At 37.4% G+C, this 12,820-nt stretch overlaps 1 pseudogene; it reads right to left on the bottom strand.

The window, feature by feature from the left end:
- Positions 1 to 2,159: 2,159 nt before the first annotated feature.
- Positions 2,160 to 12,820, bottom strand: part of LOC101589157 — an 85,958-nt pseudogene continuing 75,297 nt past the window's right edge.

The following is a 12,820-nucleotide window of genomic DNA, read 5'->3' as shown; positions in this document are numbered from 1 at the left end:
CTGGGGTGGTAGATTAGAACTGACTTGATGAGATTCCAATAACATAACTTTGAGATTACAAGTATTGGCTCCTTGGACTGAGACAAAAACCTGGCAGTGTCTCCTACAGCTTAGTCCACTGAGTTATCTCGCTGGCTCAGATATCATCATTTCTTAAACTGCTACTCTGTATTCTGAGTTTTTCTTGTAGCTTTTCTATCTGTCCTTTATTACCACTTTGTTTGATGACTCGAGTTGTCTAGTTACACTGGTAGATTTTAGTAGGAATCCAAGATTTAAAAACATTGTAGCTTTCATAGGTATCTAAAAAGCCAAGTGCCAACTTATAAAATATGCTTACATAAAAAATGTGATTATTATATCACTAATTTTAAAATGAAAATATAAAGATATGGCACATCTCCCTGATATTTTTCCTGAATAAAGTAATTAAATCCCTAAATATCTTTCTATACTGTCTTATAAAAATACACCACTTTTTTAGGTGGTAGAAACTCACATTATATGGGGCAGGGGAGATGGCTCAGTAGAATAAGTACTTCCCTGACAAGCACAAGGGTCTGAGCTCAATCCCTGATTCCGCAAAAACAAACAAACAAACAAACAAACAAACAAATAAACAAAAAAAGAAACTCACACTATCAATTTATATTGATGGACATTATATAGAATAAAAGAATAAAAAGCCAGTAAAGTTTGAAGATGTTAAAACAGATCACTGGCATTTAAAAAACTAGATTTGTAAGGGCCAGACAAATAGCTCAGCAGGGTATGCTAAGAACTGCAATTGAGACTGGGTATAGCAGTGCACACCAGTAATCCTAGCTCTTGGGAGTCTGTAAACAGGCAGATCACTTTGAGTACAATCTAGCAGTGAGACCCTGAACACCTTGTAGACCCTTCCTTAAAAATACAATAAATAAATAAATAATTAAAAAACTAGATTTATACAAGAGAATAGGAATACTATTCTGTCAGTGAATTACTGTCTTGTGCATATTGGGTAATTATGAATTCCTATTTGTCATTGTTACATAAAATCAATGTTAAAAACATTTTCACATAACTGCAGAACTATTAAGCTTTTATCTTTCTCAAAAATAAAAAAAAAAATTCAAAGCCTTAAAACAAGACAGGAAGGCAGCACTAGGAAAGTTAAAGATCTTTTTGAACTCTATTCATTTGATGTTGGTTAAGGTTATAAGTCTATTAAATGAAAAAGTGGAATAGTACTGATATCTTATATTTAACTCCATTTTGAATACTGAGGAATTTAGTCTAATTTCCTAGATTTAGCTTACTGTATTTACAGAGTGAAAACTGTTTCTAACTCATGATGAGTTTAGAGACTGTGGACAGTAAGGAAAAAAAAGTATCATATTATTTGAATTCTGAGTTGGTCAGTAAGCATTAATTTAAATGCTTACAACTTCATGTTTTATAGAGGCCAGAAACATCATTTGAAATATGACAAATGTGGGAAGCTGTTAACTGGTATCCATTTTATAATAGTGTCAGCCATTTTCTTAAGTTTCTATTCCCATTTCTGCTCCTTCCTGCCTTGCCCATTCCCCATGAATCATGTGCTATGCCCCAGGGTGGGACCTTCCTCCGTTGCCTAGATACCTGCTGACATTCAAGAGCCAAGAATTCCTCATTTCTACACTCCCTTTATATACCCAGCACCTCCCCTGAATAAACGAGACTTGATCAGAATCCTGTCTTGTCTCCATTCTTTGTGTCTCCTGTTCCTTCTCATTCCCACTCCCCCTCTAGGGTCCTTGTTGACTAACCCGCAGGCTGGGACAGACAAACATATATTAGATGAAAGCAATTTTAACAATTCAAGCTCTTACTGACAATGTTCATTGAAGCTGACAAATTTTGGTATTGTATTACTGTTCCCACGTGATATCATCTCTGCTCAATTTCATTTGAGTATTACAAACTTGTGTTAGATGAAAGTAGTTACTTTTTTTTTAAACAGATTTTTTTTTTATTTATTTAGTTATTTATTTAGTTATTTTGTGTGTGTGTGTGGCCAGCTCAGCTCACCAGGGGGTGGGGCTGGCTGGCATATGGTGCTGGGGGATTGAACCATGGTCCCTGTGCTTTCGCTTAGCTTGATCTAAGTAGGTGCTTTAGACCACTGAGCCATCTCACCAGCCTCGAAAGTTGTTACTTTTCTGAGCAGAGTTAGTTTTATTCAAACATTTCCTGGGGCTATTTTCAAGTTTTTCATCATGGCTACTATCTTGCTGAATACTGGAGCAATTTTCTATCCCCCTACAACTGGAACAGGGGATGGAACTGAGACCCTTGCACTTGCCAGGGAAGCGCTTATTCCACTAAGCCATCTCCCAAGCCCCCTGAGCAATTGTCTTTGAGTTGTAAACTTTTTGCTGTAGTTTATAGACACTGTCCTGTTGCCTCTTTAGTTTGGAAATTTGCTTTCCTTTCATTTCATTTTCTTAACTAAACACTGTAGTTCACATTCTATACCATCACGTATGGAATGGGTTTCATTTTCCTTCATTTATTTCAGTAGTTCTTCATGGTCCATGCTCATTTGGTCTAGCTCATCCTTCATTGCCATCAAAAGTTCAGACAAACTGGAAATAGGCTTTCCTGATCCACCAGGTACAGCTTGGCAGTTCTGGGATTACAGAGGCATCGAGGCTCAATCACTTGGACACATTTTGGGAGCTATGTGGGCCACAGTGATGCATCTTCTGCTGAAGGCTTTGCCTACCCGCATTCACAGAACAGCCTGCACTGGCAGACTTTTTAGCCTCAATAAGTGGTGCTTTAAATGGTTGTAAAGGGTTAACTGAATTTTGTGCTTTAACTGTGGGAAATTCTTAGAAAAAAACCTTGTGCTTCCTGTTATCTACTCTAAGGAATGAGTTCTCATTCCCTGCTCAAGACTGTTTAGCAGTGAATAACTGTTTTTTGTCAAGGCAGTGAGCTGAAAGAAACTTCCTCCCTAACCATCTTCTGTAGACATAGCTTAAGATGTTTCTTGTAAAAATATGTGCTTATCACTAAACTGTAAAAGACCCTTCAGTTACAAACAGTTTACAGCTGTGTCAAATGAATGTAGTTTTCTGTTGGTCTGTGCTAGATAACAAATTTGCTTACCAAACTGGACCCGATTTCTATTATAAATACCCCCTGCTACCTATGTTTGATAGTCACTCAGTCTTCTCCTGAGTGAGAGATGGCTGAGAACCCTGAGCTCTGTAATAAATGGCTCTAATCAAATTTTAATTGGATCTTTGATCTGGTTCCTATATTGAGTGACCCGTAACAATGTTGAATGAATTTTTTAGAGGCAGTTCTCTTTTTAAATATTTTAGTTCTCTTCGAAGATTTTTGTCTTGGGGTGTTTTGAATTTGACACTGAAGACATTAATATTTTACTGATTTCAAGTCCAGTCTGAAGTTCGGCAGCTTCATCTTGAAATAGCTTATTCTGTTGTTCTTTTTTCTTATGTTTTTCTTCTACGTGTTTAACCTTGTCCTGAGCAGTCTGGAGTGGTTGTCAGTCTAAAACATTCTTTTTGTAAGATATCAAGCTTTTCATGTTTTGCACACAGCCTCACCTGATCTTGTTCCTTTTCCCTTTGAAGCTGGGCCTGTTGTTCTAGGATCATATTTTTTTTCTCATTCCACATTGAGGATCATTCTCTGTATATTCTAGCTGCTGCTTTAGAAGAGTAAAACGAGATGGGCTGAGCTTAACTGTATATTTACATCTTTCTTCTGCTTTATCAGTTCCTGGTGTGTCAGATTTCTCTCATTTGTTTCATTCTTTAAGGCCTTTTTGTACTGTGCTGCCTCTCTAGAAAGTATGTTCAGATTAATCTCAGCTTGTTTTCTCTCTCTCTAAGAGATTAATTTTTTCTTGAAGAGATTTTAAAGCAAAAATAAGAGCAAATTGACTACCCCACTCAGTCAGCTCCTCCCTCCAGAACCGTCAATTTGCAGGTTGCCACAGGCAATGATGCAGTGGCTCCTGGAGGTTGTAGATTCTATCCCAAACCACAGTGCAGGGCAGCAGGCAAACTACATTTCCCAGAAATCAATGGTGAGGCCATAACTCTACCTACTCTAAACCTCGGTTTTGGCTTTATAAATAAGTTGCTACTTTTTTATTTTCTAATTCTAAACTTAGATTCAGTTTCTTTTTAAGGAGTTTTATCATGCTCTTTATGTGCTGTTATTGTCTGTGTGATAAAAATTTCAACTTTCTTGTATTTCTACTGCTTGCTTTTCCTACCCCTTTTCTAGACCAATGATTCCAAAACATCTGACTAACTTGCTTTATTTGTACTGTCTTGTGGTGTGATAGATGGATAAGATTATTTTCAAATGTATGTCTAGTGCCATAAATTTACTTTTCTGTATTACTTTAGTTTCATTTCACATATTTCTTTCTTTTTTAAAAAGTAATTTTATTGAGAAACAAACAGTAATGAGACAATTTCAAAACCAATTAGTAAGAGTTTCAATAATTAATACATTGCATATTGTCTTCCTAGTGGTTATTCATAGTACAAGATGCAGACATGATATGCTGTCCACAAACACTATTAGAACAAATCTTTCTATTCATTGAATTAAGAGAAAGTAGTTATTTATCTATTCTAACTTTTAATATACAGATACAAAAGGTCCTTCATTTGTATCCCCTTTTTTTGTTTAGTTTTGTCAGAGAAGGGTATTCTATTGTCATCTAAATATTGTAGGTGCAGAATTCAGCAAAATATTCCAATATAGTCCAGTAGTCCATAATAGTAGTGGCTTATCCATAGGACTGGCAATGTCAGAAGTTGTTGACTTCGAGGCTGGGGAGATAACTCAGTAGAATAAGTGTTTGCCTTGTAAATGCAAAGGCCTGAGTTCAATCCCTGGTTCTGCAAAATATATAAAAATTTTAAAAAAGAAGTTGTTGACTTGAGCCTTTTACAGCTCAGCATATTAATATGGCTTTACTTCTTATATTTCATTTTTATACTTTTCTGTTGGATGGTTAAGACCAAGATAAAGCAAGACCTATATAACAAGAAATGTAACTTTTGTATCTGAGGTCAGTCCAATCCCCTCATGATTTACCCTGAAACCCTGTACTGCAGTTTGTAGATCCTTTGTCAGTGTCAGCCATGTGGATGAGTCACAGCCATTGCTTGACCAATTTGCTCTCTGTGAAACCCTGAGAGAATATTTTCTCTCCATGTGACTCTCCTTAGGCATACTCTACATCATCGATCACTTTCCTCTGTGGCCCCATTATCTCCTTGATCAGAAAATTTGGGACACCAATGAGTTACGGGATGTTACAGTGCAGGTTCTCCTATGTCCTGAATCCTCACTGACCTTGATCACATCTCTCTCTCACCTCTCTCTCTCTCTCTCTCTCTCTCTCTCTCTCTCTGTCTCTGTCTCTCTGTCTTTCTCTCTGTCTCTCTGTCTCTCTCTTTCTTTCTTTCTCTCTTTTTTTTCTTGGCATAGTAGATCAAACTCAGGACCTTACACTTGCCTGGCAGGTGATTAAAGTGATGCTGAGCTACCTCCCCACCCTGCATTTCACACATTAGAACATGTTACATTTTTGTTGTCACTCAGTTCTAGGTCTTTAAAAATCTCCCTTTGGAGTTCAAATGCCAGCCTGCCATGCCAGCCCCGCTGAGCAGCTGTGCTGAGACATTGATCAAGACTGGGCATGGTGGTCAAGACAAAAAAAAGCCCTTTAGACTTCTTTTGTGGCCACGATGTATTTAGATGTTAGTTATTTTGTTTTTAACTATTGGGGAACTTTTTTTTTTTCACACAGAGTAAAACATTTACTTAAAGACATTTGATTTCGAATTCCTCTCCACATTGTTAGAAATGTAGTTCAAATAAAACAAATATCAAATAATTATAGAGATTCCTGAAAATCTAAACCCAAGTTCCATGCCACTCAGTTGTCTCTCTTTTGAAAATATTCTCCAAAGACAGACATCATATTAGATTGATACATTCATATACATATATTTATGTGTGACATGCACAGACTGCAATATCCAGAAACAGCCTACATAAGTTCGAAAGGTGAATAGATAAAGTAGTTATGATGAATAGATAGATTAGATACAGACAGGTAGGTAGGTAGAAAGAAGGATAGATGGATGGATAGGCAAAGTGAACTCCTACTCATCATAACAAAGAAGGAAAGCATGACTTTTGTAGGGGAATCCATGGGAATTCACATTGAATGGTAAATAGATGTTAGACAAAGATAGATAATATTACATTTCCTTTACATAAGAAAAAACTACTTAAGTAGAAGGGGAAATTTAGGAATTCTAGGTGAGAAAGTGAAAGAAAAGAAGGGGAATAAATGGATCAGACATAGTCAATATAAGTGATATTCATGTACAAAAAGAATATAAGGAGGATATATAACAGTCCTAGCAAATGGATATGATATTTAAACATATTTTAAACTCTCAGTCCTCAGGATAATGAGGCTCAATTGCTGGGGCTACAGTTTGGGAATCCAAGATTTGGAGACAACATAATTGATTCTTGCCACTCTGACATTTAAAGTCTTTGTCTTATATTCCTTCTCATGCTGGGACAGCTGTACCTCCTTGATCTTCAGGCGGCACTTAGCTTCTTATGGTTCCTCCTGGTTGGATGTCCATTATCAAAAGTACAGCTCTGGATGATGAGGTGTAGCAAGAAAGGATTTGGCTCGGGATCATATGTTGCACCTCATGTTGGAAGAACTTGCACCACCTCAGAGTGATCAGCAGAATATATATGTTGAAGAACATCCCAATGGGGCTCAAAACTAGAATGCTGAGGAAACTGTTGGAGAGTGGCATGGGCAGTATGAAAGCACCTCTGTTGATTGAAATCATGTTAAAACATGCCTGTGACTGGATCAGTTGAATCCACCTGTATTTATGGCAAGTCGTCTCGTGGGGAGAAGAATGAAGCACATGATCCTTGCTTCATTCCTGCAGGTAGATCTATTTTTCCTAAAACTGACATGATTTCTTTCCTTACTGCGATTGCTTTTCCTGCTTGGGCTCCTCAGGAGTGGGGTTCCAGGACTGCTCTGGATGTGCCTCTATGGGCTTCTTCCTCCTGCATTCATCGATTTCCTATTTGGAACTTTTTCTGTCATTGAGTTCCAGTTTGGATCCTTTGTCATGAAAGAAAGTTTATACTCTTTATTTTATTTTAATTAATTAGTTTATTTATTTATTTATTTTATAGTTGGCTCAGCCCATCCTGGGGGTGGGGCTGGCACAGCATGTGGTGTTAAGGATCAAACCACGGTCCCTGGGCTTGCCTAAGGTTGCCTAAGCAGGTGGTTTAGTTCACTGAGCTATCCTGCCGGCCCCATTATATTATTTTAAAATCCCTAAATTTTTATCTTCAAAAACATAAGTGTCTTGGTATATATCCCATGGGTTATTAAAAAGAATATATATTATTTTTTCTGTTTCTCTAAAATCCAAATTATATCCTATTTGTCTATAGTGTTGCTTGTTTATACTATATCTTTGCAGTAATATCTTGAGGTTTACAACTATAATTTTGAATTTATATATTTTTCCTTTTAGTTTTACCTGTTTTTTGCTTCATATTTTCTAACTCTGTTATTTGATAAATTGACCTTTAGTACAACTATGTATTGTTGTTGGACTTCTTTTTTTATCATTATATAACTTTCCTTGATAGTTCTTTTTGGTAATATTTTTCTTTAAAACCTATTTTATTTAATATTATGGACATCCTAATCTGTTCTTTTTTATTATATTTATTTATTTATTTATTTATGTGTGTGTGTGTGTGTGTGTGTAGCCAGCTCAGCCCACCAGGGGGCGGGGCTGGCTGGCATGTGGTGCTGGGGGATTGAACCACGGTCCCTGTGCTTTGCTAAGCTTGTTCTAAGTAGGTGCTTTAGACCACTGAGCCATCTCACCAGCCCCTATTTTATTTAATATTAATAGAGTATTTTCTGCTTTACTTTGATTGACTTGCAAATCTTTTTCAACCTTTTCACTTTAATCTTTATATTGTGCATTTAGGTTTTTTTTTTTTTTTACTAGTATATGTTTGTGATGCATAATAATTACATTCACTTTGGAGAATTGATATGTATGCATACCACATTCTAGTCATTTTCTTCCCCTTCCCCTTCTCTGTCCCCTGTTTTCTCTCCCTTATAGACAGCATTTGATCAAATAGTTATTTTTAATAGCTACATTTAGACCATTTACATGTAATGTAAATATTAATCTCCTAAGATTTAATTATGCCATTGCATTCTATTTTTGTTATTTTTTCTATTTACTGTTTTTATTTTTCCTGGCTTTCTGTGTGATGCTGGAAATTTGTTCAGTTCCATTTTTACGTATCTATAGTAAATCTGAGTGTTTCTCACATACAGCTGTACCATGGTTGCTATATATGACATCATGCATAGAATTACAGTCTTCTGATGATTTTGGTTTACCAATTTCAGTGTTGCGAACTGAATTCATCCTCATATATGTCCTTTTCTTTTCCCTCATCTATAATACAGTTACATTAATTTTTTATCTGCATACATTTAGTAACATATCTGTTACAATTTTTCTCTAGTCAAAAAGAAGCAAAACTTACTCTACTTGGCCATACTTTTGTTTACCATATTCTTTTTTCCCTGAGTTGCAAATTTTCTTCTTCTATCATTTACTTTCTCATTGGAGAATTTTCTTGATTCATTTTTGTAAGGATAGGTCTTGTAGTGACACTTTCTCTTATTTTCCCTTCTCCTGACAGTGTTTTGATTTCTCTTTAATTTCTGAAGGATGTTTTTGCTGGGTATACAATTCAATTGCCAGTTCCTTTCCTGTAGCATGTAAAAAATACTTTACTTCATTTTGATCTTCATCATTTCTCATGGTAAATTTACCTTGATGCTGTTTTTACCTGAAGGTCATTGATCATTTTTCTCTTACTGCTTTTAATATTTTTCTTTTTGTAAGCAGTTTTCTGATATGTTTTGGTATAAATTGTATTGACTTTTTCCTTTTTGGTTCACTCAGCTTCTTAAATCTTCAGGTTAATATTTCTGATTACATTTGTGAATTTCCAATTATTATTTCTTCAAGGATTTTTTTCCATATCTGTTTTGTCACACTGGTATTGGCATATATTTATTAGCCTTTTATTCAGTTTGATATTTTCCTCCTTCTTATATGGTGATTTTATTCTTATTAAAACTTGGACATTTTCTTATATGCTTTTTCCAAATCTTCTATTTTCACCTTTTTCTTTGACACTGTTTCAGCCTGCAGAGTTACCACCTCATTATGACCTCCCACAACACAGAGATGGAAAATCAGGCTCCCGATTTGGCCTCTGTTTATGGCCAAGAGATGCTAAAGCTCTCTGTACTGCTGAGTAAACTACAACCCCTCCCCTTGGTCTTCCCAAATTTGATGGGAGTGGACTCCTTACTCTTGAATGAACAATGGTGAAAGTTCTGATTTTCCACTTGGTCTGCTCTGAGGTTTCTATGGAGAGAAGGTGAGTGCTTCCTCTCTCTTTATCACTAGATGGGGTGGAAGAAGAGTCCCTACATGGTATTTCCTGTCATTACAACACATGGGCCTTGTTTCTAACCAGCAAAGATAAAAATCCCTCCTCCCTGTTTGGCTTTTTCTGCTACCTGATGGAACAGTGAATAACTATAAATTTCCAGGATAAAATTTACACTACTACTTAATTTTTGCAGGTATGAGTAACTGTGCAGTTAAGGCTTTTTCTTTTTTCTTTTCTTTTCCTTTCTTTCTTTCTTTCTTTCTTTCTTTCTTTCTTTCTTTCTTTCTTTCTTTCTTTCTTTCTTTTTTGGTGTTTAGCTGGGAGAGAAAACTTACTGTTAAAAGATTTATTCTTGATAGGCCACCCCTTTCCTCATTGTTTAACTAGAGAAAAATCAATGTTGAGGGTTTCTTTTTGTGGCTATTGATATAATTAGGTTGCCATTTTCCTTGACTCCAAGTCTAAGATGAGACAAAAACTAAATCTAAGGAATCTACCCCTGTACCAACCTTTGGGTCCTGATATTACCAATCTACCTTCTTCTCATCTTTCACAATCTTCATATGTTTGTTTTATTTGTAATGCAAAGAAGAATTCTGAGAGAAATGAGCCTTTCTCTCCTTCTGTAAAAATCTTCCCGGCTCCATCTTAGCAAGCACCTCCATGGGCAACCCTTTCTTCAGGAATGTGGACTTGCGCTTTCTCACCCACTGCAATCCTGAGCTTCTCTCACTGATGAGGGAGACATAGCAAGTAATTCTGTTATGGGAATCTTTTCCCTTAGAGGGGCAATACTGGGTATTATCACCAATAAAATTAACAACTGAAGTCATATCAAGCTGCCCAGAATTCTAACATCCTGAGATGCACAGGGTGTTTTCTTTTGAAGGCTAAGTTAGGTATAATTGCTAGGATGACTGCCTTTGTGTGTGTGTGTGTGTGTGTGTGTGTGTGTGTGTGTGTGTGTCTACTAACTTGATGTCACAAGTTGTATAAAAGTTGGTGTCTCCTTGATTCAGGATCCAACCTGGTGTTTTGACCCAGCATTTCTAGTGGCTGGGTCATGAGCTAGTGAAGTCCTCCTGAAATCCTTCCTGATGTTTTCCATTTCTTGGAAATTCCACACCAATGCACTGGGTTCTTAGCAGGAGGAATATGGAGAAGTGTATCTGTGCTATCAGTCCTGAAGTGAAAAACCACAATAATGTCATTGAGCAACTTAACCTTTCAGTCAGCTATGTTTACAAAGGCCTTTTATTTCAGTAAATATTGACTGATGTCACCCTTTCTATGGCTGAATATTTCTCCATTTTCTGAAATGGAGAAATATCTTCTTTTACGGTAATCCAAAATTAACATACACTTAGTGACATAGTAAACAATGTTCTAAAGATTTTGTCGGGGGCCTGCCCCTTAGCTCAGTTCTTTAAGTGGCTGCTTCAACAAAGCAGTCAGGCTCAGGTTGCTGTGGTTTGAACCCCACAACTCAAGCCAGCCAAACCTGCCCTGAAGGCATTTGGAGAAGAAAAAAAAGATTTTGTTAACATCAAGGCTTGTAGTCTCATGTTAATAATTCTGAAATGCAATGTTTTGTAAACTACATTTTTTTTTTTTTTGCAGTAATGAGGATCAAACTCAGGACCTTGTGCTTGTCAGACAAGCATTTATGCCACTAAGCTGTAACCCCAGATACCACACATTTTTTAATGTTTGATGCGAATTCATTTTCTGGCAAAACATGAACTTATATAATGATATTTATGTACTCAATAAACCTGAGTTCTGCTTTGTTTGCTATTTCAGATATTCACTTTTGGGTTACTTACCAAACTCTGATGTATTGTTATGAAATTTGTAATCTATGAATCTTCTTATTTTCTAAAGTCCAAATGTTCTAATTTGCTGCACATTTCATTCATATTTTATGATACTTGCTAAATTTTGGACCACAATGTGAATTTCACTACTAAAATATATTGTGTGTCTTAAGTATCCTTGGTTTCTAGACATTCTTGGAAACTCTGGCTATTATCATGCAGAAGTAGTAGCCCAAGTAGGTGGCCACATGAGTTGAGCAAATTATGGATAAGCAGAGCACTTCTCACTTGTTTATTGACTGTTAATTATAGGTGTCTCTGTGAATTTAAAATCACCAATGGGAACTCAGAATTCCAATCTTGTTCTTCAAATTGCAGCTAGCAACCTCACACGTAAGCTACCTACACTATTTTCTACAGCACTAGCTTTTGTTATCCATTCTAAAACTCTACTTTTTCTGAAGTTGTCCATCTGTGCATCAATTATGGCAATTTATTAAAATTAATTTTATCAAGAAACAAATAGCGAGGCGCCCAGCCCACCCCCTGATGCAGGGCACTCAAGGGGCTAAGGCCCTGGGGCTGCACCCTGCTTTCCGGCTTTTCCCAGCCCCCAGAGCCCGGTCCCTGGATCCCTTCTGGTCCTGAAATCTGGGATGGAACCTGAAACGGCACTGTGGGGCCCGGCTCTGGAGGCTCCAGAAGAGACCACAAATGATGCTCACGGAGACTCCAAGTGAAAGCCGTTTCTGCAAGATGACAGCACACAAAGCTTGGATTAGCCAGCAGCCTGCTTTCAACCTCAGCTTTTCCTGTACACTGGACCACAGATCCCTGAAGAGTGCATGGAAGCCTGACCACCTTCCTCACCCTGGTATCTGGAACTCTGAGGTGGGATGACCAGCCTGACCTTGGCCTTGGGAAGGGACAGTTTCTACGTTCCCCTCCTTAGCCAGAAGCCTTCTGAGGGAAGTGGAAGGAAGGGAGATCCTCTCTTGCCAGGGCCATCTCGCACAACACACACCTTTCATAGACTCAGCCAGCCAGCCTGCTCACGTGAGGGACCGTGTGATGAGACAGTTAATTTAAAATGGTTGAAGAGAGAAAAATCCTGAGAGGATCTTTTGCCACCAAGATCCCCCTAGCCTTGGAGACCCTTAAAGATGGAGAGGAATCTAGTCACTGCTGGGTCGGGAAGGAAGTGCTCTCTGGTGCTATGCTCGACTGTCTCAAAGTAGGACTGAGATGAAGGTGAAGTGGCCCTTCAGGAGTTGTGTGTGGAGAGAGGTGACCTGGATTCCTGCAGAGCTATGAAAAAGACCTCAAATTCCATTGCCTAGAAGCTCAAAAGGTGAATACTTCACCCTTCATCTAGCTTGCCCCCTGAGGGATAACTCAGATTTAAAAGGCTC

The sequence above is a fragment of the Octodon degus genome, unplaced genomic scaffold (genome assembly GCF_000260255.1).
Source record: "Octodon degus isolate 3935 unplaced genomic scaffold, OctDeg1.0 scaffold00467, whole genome shotgun sequence".
Lineage (NCBI taxonomy): Eukaryota > Metazoa > Chordata > Mammalia > Rodentia > Octodontidae > Octodon > Octodon degus.
This window is presented reverse-complemented; position numbering and strand designations above follow the sequence as displayed.